Source organism: Ceratotherium simum, chromosome 7 (assembly GCF_057802395.1).
Source record: "Ceratotherium simum simum isolate JZ-2026a chromosome 7, ASM5780239v1, whole genome shotgun sequence".
Lineage (NCBI taxonomy): Eukaryota > Metazoa > Chordata > Mammalia > Perissodactyla > Rhinocerotidae > Ceratotherium > Ceratotherium simum.
Genome location: NC_141906.1, coordinates 81,174,318 through 81,193,437, shown reverse-complemented (window position 1 = coordinate 81,193,437; position 19,120 = coordinate 81,174,318). Strand labels below are relative to the sequence as shown.

The following is a 19,120-nucleotide window of genomic DNA, read 5'->3' as shown; positions in this document are numbered from 1 at the left end:
ACAGCTCAAATGTTAGTATCTTAGAAAGAACTTCTTTGGTCTATTTAAATTGCCTGCATATCATAAACATTGAAAGGAGAGTTTCCCTCTCCTTTGCATTTTCCTCCTTTATTTTCTTGGTAGAACTTATCAACACCTGGAATTATCTTATTTATTAACTTTCTTCTGTTGCTTCACTAGAATGTAAGCTCCATGAGAACAGAGACTTTTTTTTTTGGTTCCCATTCTATCCTCACTGTTTAGAACAGTGACTGGTACACAGTACATATTCAGTAAATACTTGTCATATACTGAGTTACTTTTACCGTGTGTGAATTTAAAAGTAAATTTAAAAAGTTATATAAAATGCAGATTCCTGAGGTTCACTCCAGACTTTCTGAATGAAAAAAATCTCTGGGGTGGTGCCTATCTGCAATATTTGTGCACTCTAAAGTTTTAGACCATTTCTCTAAGTCCATGAGGGTAACTTGGGCTCTCCAGTCCAGATAGCCCTATTCCTCATGGCAAGTTCCCCTTTTGGGTTCCTTGGTATCATTTCTGGTCAGCAGACCTCAGTCGGGACCATCTCAATGCATCAGAGAGGATGTAATAATGTTAAAACTCAAAATTAGTGAAGGTCTCTCTAGAGGCCAACGGATATAGGTTTGGACCTGTCCAACCTCTGGCGTTGTTTTTCTACTCACAGCACTAAAGGGAACATTCGAGTGACTCTCTTAACCATTATCTTTCTTAAGGCAACTGACTTCCATGTCTGTGTATCTGGCGAAGACTTAATAGAGTCTCTCGCTACAAATGTTAAGGTCTGCTTCGTCAGGCCCCAGTTTTCGATTTCTTCTCAATTAAATTTAACAAGTGTTTACGCTTGTTGATAGCCTTTATTCTAAGTCCGGTGCTGCCTGCATAGGAATCTATGGGGAACAAGACATGGTCTAGTCATCAAGTTGCTTACAAGGTAGTCAACTGTCTTGGTTTTAAAAATGTTAATGTTCTCCCATACTTTCCACTTTGTTTCCAGCTTTTTAAATAAACAAAACAGTAAAGAAAATATCGTTGAATGGATTTTACAGTCCCCCCCCCCATGGGTGTTTTCTATTCTCAAGTCTTTTGCTTAGTTATACTTTTTCCTTCTTTTTCTTGGTTAGCCAATAATTTATCAATTTTGCATGTTTTATCATCAATACTTCTTTTCGTTTAAGTTCCAGTGTGCAAAGTATTTTACACGTAAATCTCACTAATCTTACAAACAAAGTATCAAGGTGGATGTCATGGACCGGAAAACCGCTCCCTACAGGCCTGAAGGTCCAACGTCTCCTCCAGATTTAGTTGCCATTGGTATTGGGGGTGGGTAACTGGAGCTGGGGGTCTGTGGCAAAGCTTGAGCTCATTTCTATGCACTTGGCTGCCCTTTTTTTTTTTAACATTAAAACAATTTTTTTGCTTCAATTTAATGGTTAGGGTATTATTGTTATTATTTTAATTGATGTCATAACAGTTTATATTTGTGAGATTTCAGTTGTATATTATTGTCAGCCACCATATAAATGCACCCCCTCACCCCTGGTGCCCACACCCAACCTCCTTCCCCCTGGTACCCACCAAACTGTTCTGTCTGTGTGTTAGTTTATATTCCACATATGAGTGAGATCATATGGTATTTGTCTTTCTCTTTCTGGCTTATTTCACTTAACATAATACCCTCCAGGTCCATCCGTGTTATTGCAAATGGGACGATTTTATCTTTCTTTTATGGCTGAGTAGTATTCCATTGTATATATATACACCACATCTTCTTTATCGAATCATCAGTAGATGAACACTTGGGTTGCTTCCACTTCTTGGCAATGGTGACTAAAGCTGCAATGAACACAGGAGCACATAAGCCTCTTTGGATTGTTGATTTCAAGCTCTTTGGATAAATAGCCAGCAGTGGAATAGCTGGATCATAAGGTATTTCTATTTTTAATTTTTTGAGGAATCTCCATACTGTTTTCCACAGAGGCTGCACCAGTTTGCATTCCCACCAGCAGTGAATGAGGGTTCCCTTTTCTCCACATCCTCTCAGAGATGTTATTTTCTGTCTTGGTGATTACAGCCACTCTCAGGGGTATAAGGTGATATCTTAGTTTTGTTTTGATTTGCATTTCCCTGATGATTAGTGATCCTGAGCATCTTTTCATGTGCCAATTGGCCATCTGCGTATCTTCCTTAGAAAAATGTCTGTTCATATCCTCTGCCCATTTTTTGATCTTTTTTTGTTGTTGTTGTTCAGTTGTGTGAGTTCTTTATATATTATGGAGATTAACCCCTTGGCGGATATATGATTTGCAAATATTTTCTCCCAGCTGGTGGGTTGGCTGCCCTTTGAGAACCCAATTTTCAGAGATGTGGAAGCCTGAGGTTAAGAAATGAGTGAGTTAAGTCACTGGTTAACCAGTGTTGAATAATACTTCATGTTTCTGAGAAACATTTCCTTTTTCAGAATGGTAAAATGGAAAGGAGCGATGCTCCTCTCCCTTCTTCCCTGGGGTGAGGCACTCCAGGCTTTAGCAGGGACTGAGCACAGACACAGTCCGCCGGGTCAGAGGTGGGGGGAAGCGCCATCAGCCCCAGAAAGAGCGCTCAGGCCTTGGCGTACCCCTCGAGAGGGTTGAACCCGAGGCTCAGGGGGCCCCGGTGACCCGCAAGGCCTGCGGGGCGTTGGGGCTCCGCGCGTAGCATCCGTCAGCTAGCGCTCCGCAGACAGGCAGGCCCGCTCCAGGTGAAGGCGGGGCGCGGCAGCAGCACGCCTACGGGCCGGCCGGCCGCTCGTCCCGCACAGCCCCTAGCGCGGCTTCTCAGCACTCGGGGCCTCTCGGGCGTCTGCGGGGCCGGCTCGGAACTCACCACCCTCCCCACCTGGGGCACCAGGGTGCACGTTTCCCCACTTCGGCGGCCGCGGAACGTCGGAGCGGGCTTGACCCTGAATCCGAAGAGTCGGCTTTTCTGATTGGCTTAGAGTACAAACGCAGGCGAGCGCCTCCTGAGACCCGCTCTTTGATTGGGTTTTAAATGAACTACAGAGCACGAAATAAAGAGGCCTTCCGTCATTGGGCCATTGCATGAATCTCCTTTTGGCTTCTCTGCCGACTGAATAAGCGTCTCAGGATCTTCGTCATGACTCTTAAATCTGGGCCTGTCAGTTCGCCCCAGCCTTACTCGTCTCTAAGCAGGGCATGGGGTTTACAGAGTTCAACCAATCATATAACGCCGAGATCAGGTTGCCAGGCAGATTATGCTAACGATACCCCGCCTTTTATGCTGCTCCCACTCTGCGGCGGGAAGAACCACCTGGAGGTGGCGGGGGGGTTTGATTTCCATCACCCCTAGGGAGAGAGGACCGGGGACCCGCTGATCTTCCAGCTCCCCTCACCCAACGTCGTGTAAGTACCTAAAGGCTTAAGGGAACCGGATAAGTCAGCGTCCAGAGTACCCCATCGACTGGGAGGGAGTTTCGTCTTTGCTTAGTCCCACCCAAAATGGCGCCAAGCTCTTTCCGAGTCTCAGAGCCCGGCCGGGGCCAACCGACCGCGGACCCGGGTGGGGGGGGAATTGATGGTGGTGGTGGGGGGGAGAAATCCCGGCGGCACCGCCCGATGGTACAGTCCAGCCGGGGCTGGGACAAGGCACCTCACTCGGGGTGGGGGGTCAAACCATCTGCACCTTCCAAGGGGAGAGGGGCAAAACCCCCTAAAGGAGCCCCTCCTGGTGCTGCGTACCGCGACGGCCTCGGCGCCTCTTCGCCCCTGCCTTCCCCGCGCGCGGCCTCCCGCTGCGCCCCCCGAGCGGCCCGCACGCTCCGCCGGCCGCGCGCACCTCTCCTCCCCTGCCCGCGTTGGTTGGGCCTGGACGGCAGTTGGGCGCCCTGCGCGTTCCTGCCGCGGCGGTTGGGCCGGCGCTCGCGGCGCCGCAGGCCGTCTCCGCCGGCCGGGCGCGGGGGGCGGCGCGGGGTTGGCGGCGGGGCCGGGGCCCGCGCGGTGGAGGGCTCCGTCGGATGGGGCGCCCGCTTTGTCTTGGGAGGCCGCGCCACCCAACGCACATGCCATTGATTGCTGGTCCCCCCCGCCTGTCCCTTATTTACAAGTTGGCGTCGCCGGGACCCGGAGGCCCCGCTGGGACCCGCAGGCCCCGCTTGGAGGGGCGTGGGCCTGGCGCGTTTGGGTCGGTCTCCGTCAGCTGTGTCCGGCGAGCGCAGGGCGGAGGCCGGGGTCAGCCTGCCCGCCGTGTGGAGTGCACGGGCGTGAGCCGCAGGCCTGTGGGAGCGGGTGGGTGGCGTATCCATCCAGCCGATCGTCAGCTTTCATTAAGCATTTTTCAGTCTGTAGCCAAGTATTGGGTGTTCTGTTAAGTAAAATCAACGCAGCGCTGTTGAATTTTGTGTGCGTGCGTGTTTAGCCTTGCTTGGCGGATTTGGCGGATTTCAGTCAGTTTTCAATCAATGTTTGTGCAAGCTTAAGCACCAGGAAGGCTGGTTTTGGGGCTGTCAGCACGGATTAAATGTGTGATGAGTCCCGCCCAGCTCAGCCCTGTGTTTAATTCTGCGCCTTCACCTGTTCCAATCTTGCCCGGCTCGTCACCCCCAGACGTTCTTTAAACTCAGCAGTACTGAGCCTTCATTAAAAACAACAAAACCACTCGTGACTGTTTTGTGGCCTCTTCTGACCCATTCTTTTGTTGTCCCTCCACCTTTTGCTGTAAGCTCTTTGAAGGCAGGAAGATATACTGTATGCTTTTGGTACTCTCCTACGCACTCGACCCCCAGCACCACGGTGGCTTCTATGATGAACCATACTTGTAGGTTACTGTAGATTGAGAAAATAAAATTAAAGAAAAAAAAATATTGAGGCAAAGCCGTGTTTAAAGCAGTGTTGATTCAATCTGGTATATTTAGAAAGTAACTTCTAAGTTTACTTTTTTAATAAATTGAGGGTAAATTGACATAAAATGAGCCATTTTAAAGTCAACACTTTAGTAGTAGATTTACATTTTAAAATTTCGGACCAAGACATTTTTCCCACTTGTGACAGACACCTCTTCATTTATTCTTTGAGATCCACTCTTGGCTTTGCTCTATTTGTTTTGCAAGACTGCTGTTTTTCTAAATAGGCCATTTTTTAGGTTTTTAACGTTTTGTACCATGCTCCACCACATGTTAATGTGTGCATCGTATGTTGTACATGTGAATGTAATTGAGTACGTATTACAGATAAGGTGAAGTCCACAGCTTCAAGGGCCCTGAATGCTTTTTACTTAGAGATTACGGTAGTGTAAAGGATAGCCTTTTAATCCGATATAATCCTAAAGTGATTGGTACCGCCTCCATTTCCACTTGTCTGAATTTATTTTTTCTTCTAGTTTTAACAATAATAAGTGATCATTGTAGAAACATAGAAAATATAGGAACAGTATAAAAAGTAAAAATTACCTAAAGTACAAATACCAGAGATAACCCCTGCTGATGTTGTGGTGTGCTTCAAATCTTTCTTGTGTGTGTATAAAACATTTTTACAAACTTGGCATCCTGATTTGTAGTTTTCGTTTGCGTATCTAGTTTTTTTTTTTTTTTTTGTGAGGAAGATCAGCCCTGTGCTAACACCTGCCAATCCTCCTCTTTTTTTTTTTTTTTTTTTGCTGAGGAAGACTGGCCCTGGGCTAACTCTGTGCCCATCTTTCTCCACTTTATATGGGACACCACCACAGCATGGCTTTAAAAAAAATGTAGATAGGGGGCCGGCCCGGTGGCATAGTGGTTAAGTTTGGGCTCTCTACTTCAGCGCCCCGGGGTTCAGGTTCTCAAGTTTGGGCCCCGGGTGGGGACATACGCACCACTTGTCAAGCCATGCTGTGGCGGCGTCCCATATAAAGTAGAGGAAGATGGTCAAGGATGTTAGCCCAGGGCTGGTCTTCCTCAGCAAAAAGAGGAGGATTGGCAACAGATGTTAGCTCAGGCTAATCTTCCTCACCAAAAAAAAAAAAAAAAAAAGGTATGTAATGACTTCACTGATAATTTGCTACTTTTGGTAGTTTTCTCCATTACTAGAAGGAGGCATCATGAAATCCTCTGAACTAACAGAATTATATTTGATTCATTTTACTTTTTAAAAGCATAACCTAATGGGATATTTCTGAATAACAAGCAGAATTGATCAAAGAGTTGAGTAGTATTGAGCCATAATTTTGGTTTCCTTAATAATTTTACATTTTAGGCACTGGTAAACACATGGCAACTGCATAATTTTGTTTGGTAAAAATGATAAACTATTAAACATCCTGTCATTGCAATGTTTGAATTGTTTAGTCAGAGTTTGTTTTAAAATTGAATGCAGATGTACTTTGACCTATTCCCACTAAAATACATAGTCTTCCCCCACCCCACATCCATCGCGAAGAGAGTAGTAGACACACCTTGTCCAGCAATTTATATGTTTTTCACAAGCAGAATTTATTGATTACTTTTTAAATTTATCATAGGTACTTAGTATTAACAAATGAGAATTTGTTCTGGTGTCTAGAAAGAGCCAGTAGATAAGAAAAAGAAAACGTTTGCTACGAAGATTGCAGAATGGTCCCGCTCGAATTCTCCTGGGCTGTTGGGTAGGGGCAGGAAGGTGAGAGCCGAGCTTTTTCTGACTTTGTTATTTTGGTCATTCTCTGTTGAAGCCTTCCTCTCCCTCTTCTGCCATTACACTGTTTACATGATTTAGTTGAATCACTGCTAAAGGGTATCTGGCCTCTGTCCTTTTTTTATTCTTAATGTTGTAACCCTAGTTCAAGCCTTATGTGGAACATTCTGAACTGGTGCCTTTCCAGTTTATTTCCTACAGCTCTTTCTGTGACACTGAAACTTCACTATTAGTACTGAAACATTATTTCCATTCCCTTTCCAAAATCCTTTAGTGGCTTCCTATTTCCCATAACTGTGTAGATCTAAACTTTGAAATAGTTTAGAGGTTTGAGGGATGAGGAAATGGAGAGGGATGAGAGAGGTTGTAGATAATTCTAAGTCACAATTATACAAGACTAATTAAAATGTGGTGAAAACAATCATTATAAAATCAATACTGTGCAATACTTTAAAAACCTCAAACATATGGATTGCTAAAAGGTTACTATGTGCTAAAATAGTCTATTATTGTTTGTTATTCATTTCTTAGTTAAACTCATTTATTTCAAGAATATTAGAGCTAAATGGTCTAGAATTTATTCTGTAGAATATTGGAGCTAAATGCTCCCTTTCTTTACCCATGTTTTTCACTTTCATGGTCTGACTCTCCAGTTGCAATCTGTAGCCTCTTTCCTGCTGTGATCTTTAGAAGAGCTGTCCCTTGCATCTCTGCTGTCCAGTATGGTAGCCAGTAGACATGTGGCTGTGGAGCACGTGAAACATGGCTAGTGCTGTAAGGGTGAAATACATGCCAAATTTTGAGATTTAGTATGAAAAAAATAAAATATTTCAATTTCTAAAATATTGATTACATTGAAATGATATGTTGCATATACTAGGTTAAATAAAATATATTGTTACAATTAATTTCACCTGTTTCTACTTTTAAAATATGCGGCTACTAGAAGATTTAAAATTATGTGTATGGCTTGCACGATGTTTCTATTGACTAGTGCAGCTTTAGACTTAGTTGATAGGGATGTGGTGTTCCCAAGTAGCAAGTAATCGTATAATGTTTTTACAGTTTGTAAAAAACTTTTTGTTTTTACAGTTTCAACTAATAGATACTGCTAATATGTAAATGTCTCATTTTTGTAGTGCTTATGATAGCTCTCATAGAAGTCTTATTATTCTTTGGAAGAATATCTTATTTTTAGTGAGGAAGATTGGCCCTAAGCTAACATCTGTTACCAATCTTCCTCTTTTTGCTTGAGGAAGATTGTTGCCGAGCTAACATCTGTGCCAGTCTTCCTCTGTTTTGTATATGGAACACCGCCACAGTATGGCTTGATGAGCAGTGTGTAGGTCTGCACCTGGGATCCAAACCCATGATCCCTAGGCTGCTGAAGTGGAGTGCACGAACTTAACCACTGTGCCACTGGGCCAGGCCCTGGATGAATATCTTAATCTTAAGACCACTTCCAGGTGATTGAGTTAACTGTTATTGAATTAATATATTCAATTAATCATTTGAACTTAAAATAATAAAATGACATCTGTTGAGTACATAATCCATTAAAACAAAAGTTGAACTAAGCATAATAAGCTGAATTTTCCCAAACTGGGTCTGCTACTTCCTCATTGATTTTTATAATGTACCATTTTTCAAAGATTTAAGAAATATTTATGGGAGAAACTTGAAATTGAGAAAATCTCACAATTTTTTTCTCTTGTGGTTCAAGAAAAGGCCATGATATTTTGATTCTAAGTGTGGAACACTTTGGACCAGCTCATGGGACAGCTGTCCTTTTAAAAACAGTTAAAGAAGAGCCAGTCCTGATGGCCTAGCGGTTAAAGTTCAGTTCTTCTGTGGCCAGGCCCGGTTCCTGGGCGTGGAACCACACCACTTGTCTGTCGGTAACTATGCTGTGGCAGTGGCTCACAGAGAAGAACCAGAAGAACTTACAGCTATACACAACTATGTACTGGGGCTTGAGGGTGGGGGGAAAGGAGGAAGATTGGCAATAGATATTAGCTTAGGGCAGATCTTCCCCTGCAAAAACAAAAAGCAAAAAAACAACAGTTATAGAATCAAGGCCTACAGATAAAATCATATTCTTTTTACACATATATTTGAAAACATTGACAGTTTTGCCCTAACTTACGTTTGTAGATATATTTCCTTTTACTACCCTGTATGGAGGTTTGATATGGTGTAGCATTTAACAGCATGGGCTCTGGGTGCAAAAGAATCTTGATTCATAGCTCAGCTTGATTGGCTGTGATCTTGGTGGTTAGTTCACTTCCATAAGCTTTAGTTTCTTTATCAAATCATTTAACTAGTTTCTTAATTGTTAATGGGGCTAATAATAGTACCAATTTCACAGACTTGGTATGAGAATGCTTGTTATTACTTACTACAATAGTATAAATGACTCAGTAACAAAGCGCAGTAATCAGTGGCTCAGTAGCTGTTTACCGATTTTGGACCCTCTGCTTCAATCAAATTGGTCTTCCCACTGTCCCTATAATAATCTGGGATTTTCCTTCATGTTTTCACTCCTTCATTTCTCAAATGGAATGTTTGTTCCTCTCTGCCCACTCCTCCCTCTTCCCCTAGTTCTGCCCACCAAAATCCCATCCATCCTTCTAGAGCAGTGGTCTGTAAACTTATTTTGTAAAGAACCAGATGGTAAATATTTGCGGCTTTGTGGGTCCTATGGTCCCTGTTGCAACTACTCTTCCCTGTAGTGTGAGACCATGGCTGTGTTACAGTGAGACTTTGTCTGTGGACTCCGAAATTTGAAATATAGTGGTCCCCCTTTATCCGTGGGGTATACGTTCCAAGAGTCCTGGTGGATGCCTGAAACTGCAGGTAAAGCTGAACCCTATATAAACTATGTTTTTTCCTATACATACATACATATGATAAAGCTTAATTTATAGATTAGGCACAGTAAGAGATTAACAACAATAACTAATAATAAAATAGAACAATTATAACAATATATTGTAATAAAAGTTACCATAGATCCTAGCCACCTCAGCATGTGATTTTTTTTTCTTTCCTTAAGTTGAGAACTTCAACCTTTTCACTTAAAGGAAGCGCTTTATGGCTCTCTTTGGCATATCCGAATTGCCAGCATCACTACTCTTGTGCTTTGGGCACATTTATTAAGTAAAATTGGGGTTACTTGAACACCAGCACTGTGTTACTGGGCGGGTAGAGTGTACAGCGTGGATTCGAGGGACAAAGGGATGATTCACGTCCCAGGCGGGTGGAGCAGGACAGTGCAAGATTTCCTCACAAAGCTACTCAGAATGGCATGTAATTTAAAACTTATGAATTGTTCATTTCTGGAATTTTCCACTTAATATTTTCAGTCTATGGTTGACTGCAGGTAACTGAAACCTTGGAAAGCGAAACTGCGGATAAGGGGGGACTACTGTAATATAATTTTCACGTGTCGGGAAATATTCTTCTTTTGAGTCTCTTCAACCATTTGAAAATCTAAAAACCATTCTTAGCTCAGTGGCCGCACAAACACAGGTGCCGGGCCGCCCTGGGCTGTGGTCTGCCAAGCCCTGTGGCACACTAGAGCAAGCGGAGAGCGCGCTGTCCTCCTGGAGGCCCTGTCGACCATCTTACCTGCAAGCCATCCCTTTTGTCCCTGAATGTCCTACAGGATTTTTGTGCTGCTTTGTAATAATAGTAACTTTTATTGAGTGCTAAGTTGTATCGTGTAGCAATCATTTGTGCTTATTTCTTGCTTCCTAAACATAAATTCCTAGAAGCTGTGGATCTTTTTCAGCCCCCTCATATAGAATGCAGTATAAGAATGCCTTTTACTTACTGGATTCTAAAATGTTTGGAAGAATAAAGAAGTGAATACAATTAACTTAAGACATTCAGAAGGATTCTGAAGTTTTCCTCCCTTTTCTTCAAAATTCTTATTTTGTATGCAAATCCTACCATTTTCTTCGCATTGCTTAAAGATTTTGAAGCCAATCTATTGGGGGTTATTTTCAGTCTTGCCATAAACTGTGATTACAGGCAACTGTATAATATTGTCCTTCTGATAGCAGAATAGCTACAACTCCTTTGACTAATTATTGCTTTGTGTTTACTAACTTTTTAAGTGTCCTTTCTAAGGCACCTCTTTACATTTAATCCTTAATGTGTGACACTGACAGAACAGTGTTGTAACTACTTGACAAATGAGAAAAAGGAGACAGAAGTTCAGTGAATTATATAAGAGTGGTGGAGCTAAGGCTAGGAGCAAGGTGTCTGGATTCTCAATCCCAGCCAATGATGTGTATATTAATAAGATTTTGGTCTCTTACTCATCATGTGTTTGTTTTCTCTTTTATTCTTTTTGTTTTGAGGTTGATGAATTGAAATTATTCTGGATTTTAAGTACTTCATAATTTGATAAATATAAGGACCTACAACCAATAGATGTTTAGGACACTTATTTATATGACATGCAAGTTTTCTCAAGTATGTTAAACCTTTTGAAGTGAGATGTAACTACAAAACAATAATTCTAGACTTAAAACTAAATTATGTAGCAGTAATTGTGCTTTGATGAACTTTGTTTCTTTTAAAAATTTTAAGAAAGTTTTTATTCCTATTTCTGTATACTTATCACAAACTAGCTGTTGTATCAAAAAATATATCTTTTTATACATCATTTTAAAAATCATATCTTTTTTCAGATTCATGGTTTTTCAACTGTTATAAACTGTAGGAGATATATTTTGTCTAACAAAATAAGAGTAAGATCTTTACAGAAAGAATTCTAAGACTTTATTGAATGACTTTAAATAAAATCTAAATAAATGGAGAGACACACTGGTTCAAGGATTGTAAGAGTCAGTATTATAAGGTGTCAATTCTTTTGAAACTGACATAGATTTAATGTAATCCCAGCAAATTTAAAAAAATTAGACAAACTGATACTAAAATTTTTGCCGAGTCTCAAGAAAAGGCAAGACATTCTTGCAAAAGAAGTTGGAAAAACTTCTCTACTAGAGATCAAGAAGAGCTATAATAATTAAGACAGTGTGATATTGGCACCAGGATAGACAATACATCAATAGAATACCATATAGAAACAGTCTCACCTGGCTGGTAGGAATAGAACTTGGCGTGATGACTTTGGACCATAGTTGGCATTACCTAGGAAATCAAAGATACGCAGACTCTAAAGCCCAGCAGTCCCACCATTAGAGAAATGCATACACGTGAGAGAACCAAAACAAAAAGAAAATTTGGAGTAATTAATTTTCCTGATATAAATCGATTCACTTAATATTTGAGGGCTGCTATCTTCTGTTCTGTACACACAGGTGGCTTTTTTTTTGGCATAACGGTGAATAAATGTTGTTTATATTTTCCCTCTGCTGAATATTTTAATAAAACCTTCCATCCAATCTGTTTTTCAGTTCCTAAAACAATGCCAGGCACAGAATAGGCATTTAAAAAATATTGTTGTGTTTTTAAAATTACTATTTGAGTTTTTATAATGGGTACCCTTCACTATAGCTTTGTAGTTACCTCAACTCTCTGGCTATTGACTAATTTGCTCAATGAAATCTGTTTGTGGGTTTGGTAAATTATAACCTCCCTGATTCCTTTGAGATCAAGCCTCGCCTAGGGATTGCATCATCTGGTGGGAGAACAAGGTGACAGCAGCAGGTCCAAGTCCTGTCTGAGTTCTGGCATCTTTGCCCAGGAGGAAAGCTGTGCAGCAGAGAAGGGAAAAGATGTCTAAGCTCTGTACTAAAAGGGATCTGGGTTCAAATCCCTCTGATCAGCACTGTGACCTTGGACAAGCAATAATTTTTGGTTGTCGTGAGGATTAAGTGAGATGGAGTGTTCAAAGGACATCTCACAATGCCTGCCATGTGATAGGTGCTCAGTAAATGGCCATAGCTATAATTATTACTATTCTCCTCGTTGTTTACTTAAGTAACATTGAATTCCCACAGTATGCATTTTCAACCAGATGAACTATGATTATGCTAATTTTTAAAATAAAGAGATGCATCTGTTAAGGGATTCTAATTTTGTGGTCTCGTTTAACTCCTCCACTGGATTTGCAAATGAATCCAACATGTAATAGGCTACATCTGAATGAAATGGTCCAGCTAAGTGTTTACAAATAGTAGATGTGCCTGAGATTGCTAAACAGGAATGTGATGCCACTATTTTGTTTCTCCTTATGGAAGAAAATGCTAATCATGTTTAAAAATTGTTTAAAAGTTCCATCAATTTTAAGTTGACATATACATATTTTCTAGTGAAATACATCAGTTGAGAGAACCCTTGCCTACAGTTGAGACATTTATTCCCAAATCAATTGTTTAATAATGAAAATATTAAAATGTCTTTTAATTGGAAATAAGACTTTTCTGGATAAGATACCTTCATGATCTAATACTTAGCCTGTGGTGATCATAATTTAAATAGTTGTTAACATTTATAATACACTCTATACCATTGTGCTATACTTGTAACAAACATCCCACTCTGTCTTAACACTGAGCCTGGGAGTTCGGTGAGATAAGTGGTATTATTCCAGTGGTTAAGATAAAGAACTTCTGCTTGCCTTCACATCCAGTCTTTTCCCACTACTCTGTACTGAGAACACACTTTAGGAAATGTCCTGGCTTGTAGAAGACAACTCTGAATACTAGAGAGTGGATGCTGGTCTTCTACTATAGTTTTATTAAGATGGAGGAGGTTGAAGTTTGGAGGAGGTTGAATTTAGATTACAAGTCTTAATTATTTGCCAGTAAGATGGAGTTTTTATGAAGGCAGTAACTGCCTCACTATGTCATCTGTTTGGGCTCACCATCTTGATAATCAAATGCTTATTTATTTTTTTTTGTGAGGAAGATCAGCCCTGAGCTAACATCTGCCAATCCTCCTCTTTTTGCTGAGGAAGACTGGCCCTGGGCTAACATCCGTGCCCATCTTCCTCCACTTTATATGGGACGCCTCCACAGCATGGCTTGCCAAGCGTCCATGTGCGCCTGGGGTTCCAAACCGGCGAACCCTGGCCCTCTGCAGTGGAGCACACGCACTTAACCGCTTGCGCCACTGGGCCCGCCTCTCAAATGCTTATTTTTGACCATTCTGTGTTTCATATTTGACTTTGCAAACAAAGGACTGAGGTTGAGGAATGAGAATTTGAAAATGAACAGAAGGTGAGGGCCACATTCACCCATTCACAGGGGGCATGAATTGGATATAAAGGGAATTACTTCAAACCAGTATCAATTTGCATCTTAGTTCTGGGTCAGTGCCATGGTTCAGTCTATTTGAACAAGAGGCTGTGTATGTTTCAGGAGTTGAGGTAGAGTGAACAGAGAGTTACACTGTTTTCTCTGGTATTATATACAGTGTTAAATTATGAAAATTGTGGTCTAGAATAATTTCCTGTAAGCAATTTCAATATTAAATTACTTTTTTCCAGTTAAAACATTTTACAGCATTTGAACTCATTGAGGAAACAGCTTAGTACTTAAGATTATGCCTCTTTACGTTATCCAGTATTTTATCCTAACAATTTGGATTTGTGATTGTTGAGTCATAGTTACCACCCAGAACCATCTGTAAGAAAGGCTTTCAGGGTCCCAGAAGACGCACCTGCAAGTCTCCTATTTAGTTACTGCAATTGCTAATTCAACAAAGGAGCTTGAGATATGTGGGCCAGATAGCTGTGTGTGTACAGGTGTGCCAGGGCCACAGATTGGACTTGTACCCCTGCCAGTGGTCTTTCAAATGAATGCTACTGTTCAAAAAGGGAGCTGGAGGGATTATGCTTGGAGCTATGTAAATCCATTATCCATAGTCGGAAAACGTGGATGCTCAGTATTATTTGATGAGTCATTTGTATCAATCTTTCAGTCTTCAAATGTTCCTCATAAACCCATATTTACATACAAAGCTTATTTCAAATATTCCTGATAAGTGTATGGAACAGATTTGCTTGTTATTGTCTGGTGAAGGGAAGCTGAAAAATCGAGCACCCGTGAGAGTAATCTGGTTGGCAAGGAAGACCACCTAAATTAACAACCACCCAGCCTTTTCAGAATTCTAAGACATAAATACCACAGACGTATTAGGGAAGCTGGTAAGTTGCATATTTTGAAGAAAGGTGTAAGGATCTTGTAAGTTTTTGTTTAGTAATAAAAAAAAGTCTTTTATTAAGGTGATGACTTTGAGCACTGAAAGTTTGTGTATGAATATCTATTAATATCACTAAGTTGGAGTAAGAATTCAGAGGTCTAATCTTTGCCCAGTGCTTACTAAAGGCAGTTCTTGGCCTCATTATAATCAGTCCCTCATATTACTTCTAGAATGGTTTTCCAAAAGTGTTAATACCATGATAAAAGATTTTGCTTTCCTTGTGCAAGAGTTAGCCAGATCTAGCTGACACCAGAATCACCTGGGAGGTTTATAAACAGAGATTCCTGCTCTTCCCCTCTACCTCTGCAGTTGATTGAATCAGAATTTCAGGGGTGAGACTCTGGAATTTGTCTTTTCATCTAGGTCCCTAGGTGATTCTGATAAACCAGTTCATGAACTTTGGCAATTGTATTTCTTCAACTTGAAGTCTTTTATAGACCTATCCTAGCTACTGTTTGAGGCTTTCTCTCTCACAGTTATAGTCCCTGAGCATGTCTTCAATTTCTCTTGCTTCTGGAACATTCTCAAGCTGTTTTCATCAGAAGTGCCTTTATATTTACTCTAGTAGCAAACGTTATTTTCTTTCTGTCCCTGTCTGTCTTTCTCTCTATATATAAAGGTTCTTGATGTTTATTGCCAAATTGCTTCCTAGAAGGTTCGCATCAATTTAAATACCCATCTTTTCTTTCTGTTTTAAAAACAGCTTTATTGAGATATAATTCACATACCATACAATTCACTTATTTAAAATGTACAATTCAGTGGCTTTAGTATACTCACAGTTATGTAACTGTCGCCACAGTTTTGGACTATTTTCAGAAGCCCAGAAGAAACTCCACACATCTTAGCCATCACCCCTTAATTCCCCATTTCATCCCAATCCCTAGGCAACCACTTATCTACTTTCTATTTCTATTGATTTGCCTATTCTGCATATTTCATATAAATGGAATCATTTAGTATGTGGTCCTTTGTGACTAGCTTCTTTCACTCAGCAGAGCAAAGTTTTCCAGGTTCTTTCTTGTTGTAGCATGTATCAGTATTTCATCTCTCTCTTTTTTTTGTCGAATAATATTCCATTCTACAGGATATACTACATTTTATCTGTCCATTCATCAGTTGATGGGCATTTGGCTTGTTTCTACTATAGCCGTTTGAATAATGCTGCTGTGAACACTCATGTATACGTTTTTATGTGGGCGTATGTTTCTGTTTCCCTTGGATTTATTATACTGGGGTGAGAAATCGCAGGGTCATCTGGTAACTCTGTGTTTAGCCTTTAGAGGAATTGCCACACTGTTTTCCACAGTGTCTGCACCGTTTTACATTCTTACCAGCATGTATGAGGGTTCCAGTTTTTCTACGTCCTCACCAACACTTGCTATTTTCCGTTGCTATATCAGAATTTTGAAAGAAATTGAGATTAAAATATACTACAAAATGAGCATAATAGAAACCAGAATGTCGTTAACAGAGGCAGTTTTGTCGAGTTTGTTGACATGGCATGAAAGATGTTGTGTTTGAAGCTCTCTGAACAGTAAAAGATATAGACTAATATTTTGCTGAAATTGAGGCTACAAAAGCTATGTTCAACTATTATTCTGAAGCTACAATAGACTGTACATTTTCTTCGCTGGACAAATCTTTATGATTAGTGGAGAGTTTACAATCTGTATGATTTGAATTTCGAGTATATTTTGCTTACGCAATAGCAGGTAGACAACCTGAGGTGCTCATTCCTTTTAACCCTAGGAATGAACATAAAGATAGGGTGTATTAAAATTATATTAATAACCACAACAGCGAACATTTTCAAGTGTTTCCTATGTGCCAGGTATGTTGTTTTATTTCATAATTTCACCCTGTTATTTCATAGTTCTACCTTACGGCGTAGAACTATTGTTATTGTTGTGCCCATTTTGTAGATGAGGGAATTAAGGCCTGAGAAGTAAATTAACTTGCCCCTGCTCATGTAGTCAGTGGATAGTGGCTGGAGTCTGAATCCAGGCCGTCTGACTCTGGAGCCCTGTTGCCTCATATCCAGATTTACACAGCAGCCTAGATGTGAGAGAGGAGGAAGATTGATCAGTAGTAGACTGCCAGAAGGTCATGTTCAAGTACCAGGTGTTACGTAAGGATTTACCACGGGCACGTTATCCGAGGGAATACTGTTTACGTGTGATTTCCAACGGATTTCATGGTCGGCCCTGAACCTCTGCCCAGCCTATTAGCTAAAGCAGGTTGGCGGCCCTGGGGGAGGAGTGAGAAGATGTATGTTCCAGTCCAAGAACTGCCCTGCCACTGACTTGGGCATGCCAACTTGAGCCTGCTTTTTAACCACCGTGAGCTCCTCTGTGTATGATCGAGATTAGTATCTGAACTAATCTTATGGTGTCATAGGCATGGCACAAGGCCGTGAATATGAAAACTTCAGAAATTATACAGTCATACATCAAGATATACACCTTGGGTTATAATAATTGGACTTCTCACAGAATTTCTTTTAATACCGTATTTGGCTTACAGTATGTTCTTTGCATTTACGAGGACTGATTTTGATTTTGATTTTGTGTGACTTGGGAGCAGCTGAGTTTCATGTACCTTTGCAGTTGTATAGTTGGTGTGAGTTCAAGTTCCCTTAGAATATTGTGATTTGCTGGTTTATAGTACTAAATAATGTCGTGTACAATTTGCTTTTATCCCCCTTTGTGTCTTTTTTCTTTCTGGCTCATTAAAGTTCAGTTATAAACATTGATGTCATATGTATACCTACTTTCTTAACTGTGGAAGCAGTTGTGCACCATCATTCTTAATGGTAATACATTTTTTATTAGAATTCATCCTAAGAGGGTTTTTATTAAGTAACGAATTCCCTCTTAAGGCAGGAGAAGACTGTACCGTTCATTGATTCAAGAGGTGGTTGTTGACGGCCTGCGGTGTCTGGCCCGTTCTAGGTGCCGAGGGGGAGGGCGCTTTCATGCAGCTGCGTTCCAGGAATGGGGGACAGACAGTGGCCAAATATATACATCACTTAATTGATGATACATGCTTTGCAGAGTATTAAAGGAGAGTAATGTGAGGGAGAGTGAACAGGAGAGGCCTACTGAGGAGGTAGCGCCGACCCTGATATCTGAATAAGGAGGAGGTAGGCATTCAAACATGGTGGTGACAAGCATCCAAGCAGAGCTCCTGGAAAAGCCCTAAAGGCTTGAATGAGCCCCGGGAGAGGATGAAGCTAGGAAGAAGGAGAGCTGGGAGGGAGCCTGGCAGTGCCACCTTCAGAGGTCAGGCCACGAGATGAGGTTGTGAAGGAGTTGCCAGAGAGGTGGAAGGAAACCAGGGAAGTTTCCTGCCCCGTGTCAGGAGACCAAGAGAGGAGTTCTGAGGAGGGGTGGATGTTGCGGAGAGGTCAGGTAAGGTGAGCACCTCAGAGTGAGCTTTGGATTTGGCAGCAGGCATTTTATTTTATTTTTTTATTTTTTTTGTGAGGAGATCAGCCCTATGCTAACATCTGCCATTCCACCTCTTTTTTTTTTTTTTTTTTTTTTTTACTGAGGAAGACTGGCCCTGGGGTAACATCCATGCCCATCTTCCTCCACTTTATATGGGACGCTGCCACAGCACAGCTTGCCAAGCAGTGCGTCTGTGCGCGCCCGGGATCCGAACTGGCGAACCCTGGGCTGCCGCAGCGGAGCGTGCGCGCTTAACTGCTTGCGCCACCGGGCCAGCCCCAGCAGCAGGCATTTTAAAATGTGCGGTCTCAGAGGATTGGTGGGGATCGAAGCCCAGTTGGGGTGGGCCGAGGTGGGAATGTGAGGTGAGGGAGTGGGGTGGACTGTAGACAGCACTTCAGAGTTTGTATTGTGTGTGAGAACGAGCAGACAGTGTGGTAGGTGAGCAGGAAAGTGGGTTCCAAGGGAAAATTTTGTTTGATGTAAACATTTTATTGAAATATAACATGTTTAGAAAAGTACACACTTTTAAATTTTAATAAATAAAAATAATAAATAAAGCTCCTATTTTTATTTTAGTAAAGATAGGAGATACTATGCATATTTACTGTTGTGAATGTTCCAGTAGGCAGGGAGAAAGTGACGCTCAGGGGACTCATGGGTGAAGCCCTGGAGGGTATGAGAAGGACCAGAGCAGCCAAGTGGAGAGGCTGGTCTCTGGTAGGACTGGGGACATTTCCTCCACTGTAATGTATCTAGAAGGAATATTTAATTGAATATATTTAATTTCAAAGTTAGGAGAATTACATTTTAATAACAATATAATAT

At 41.3% G+C, this 19,120-nt stretch overlaps 1 protein-coding gene across 2 annotated transcripts in view; it reads left to right on the top strand.

Annotated features, from left to right (window-relative positions):
- Positions 1–3,136: 3,136 nt before the first annotated feature.
- PRDM10 (PR/SET domain 10) overlaps positions 3,137–19,120 on the top strand; it is a 96,559-nt gene continuing 80,575 nt past the window's right edge. For both annotated transcript variants that reach the window (XM_087433931.1, XM_014793743.2), the window contains exon 1: positions 3,137–3,419. The gene's annotated coding sequence lies outside the window, so the exon portion shown is untranslated. The remainder of the gene's footprint in view (positions 3,420–19,120) is intronic.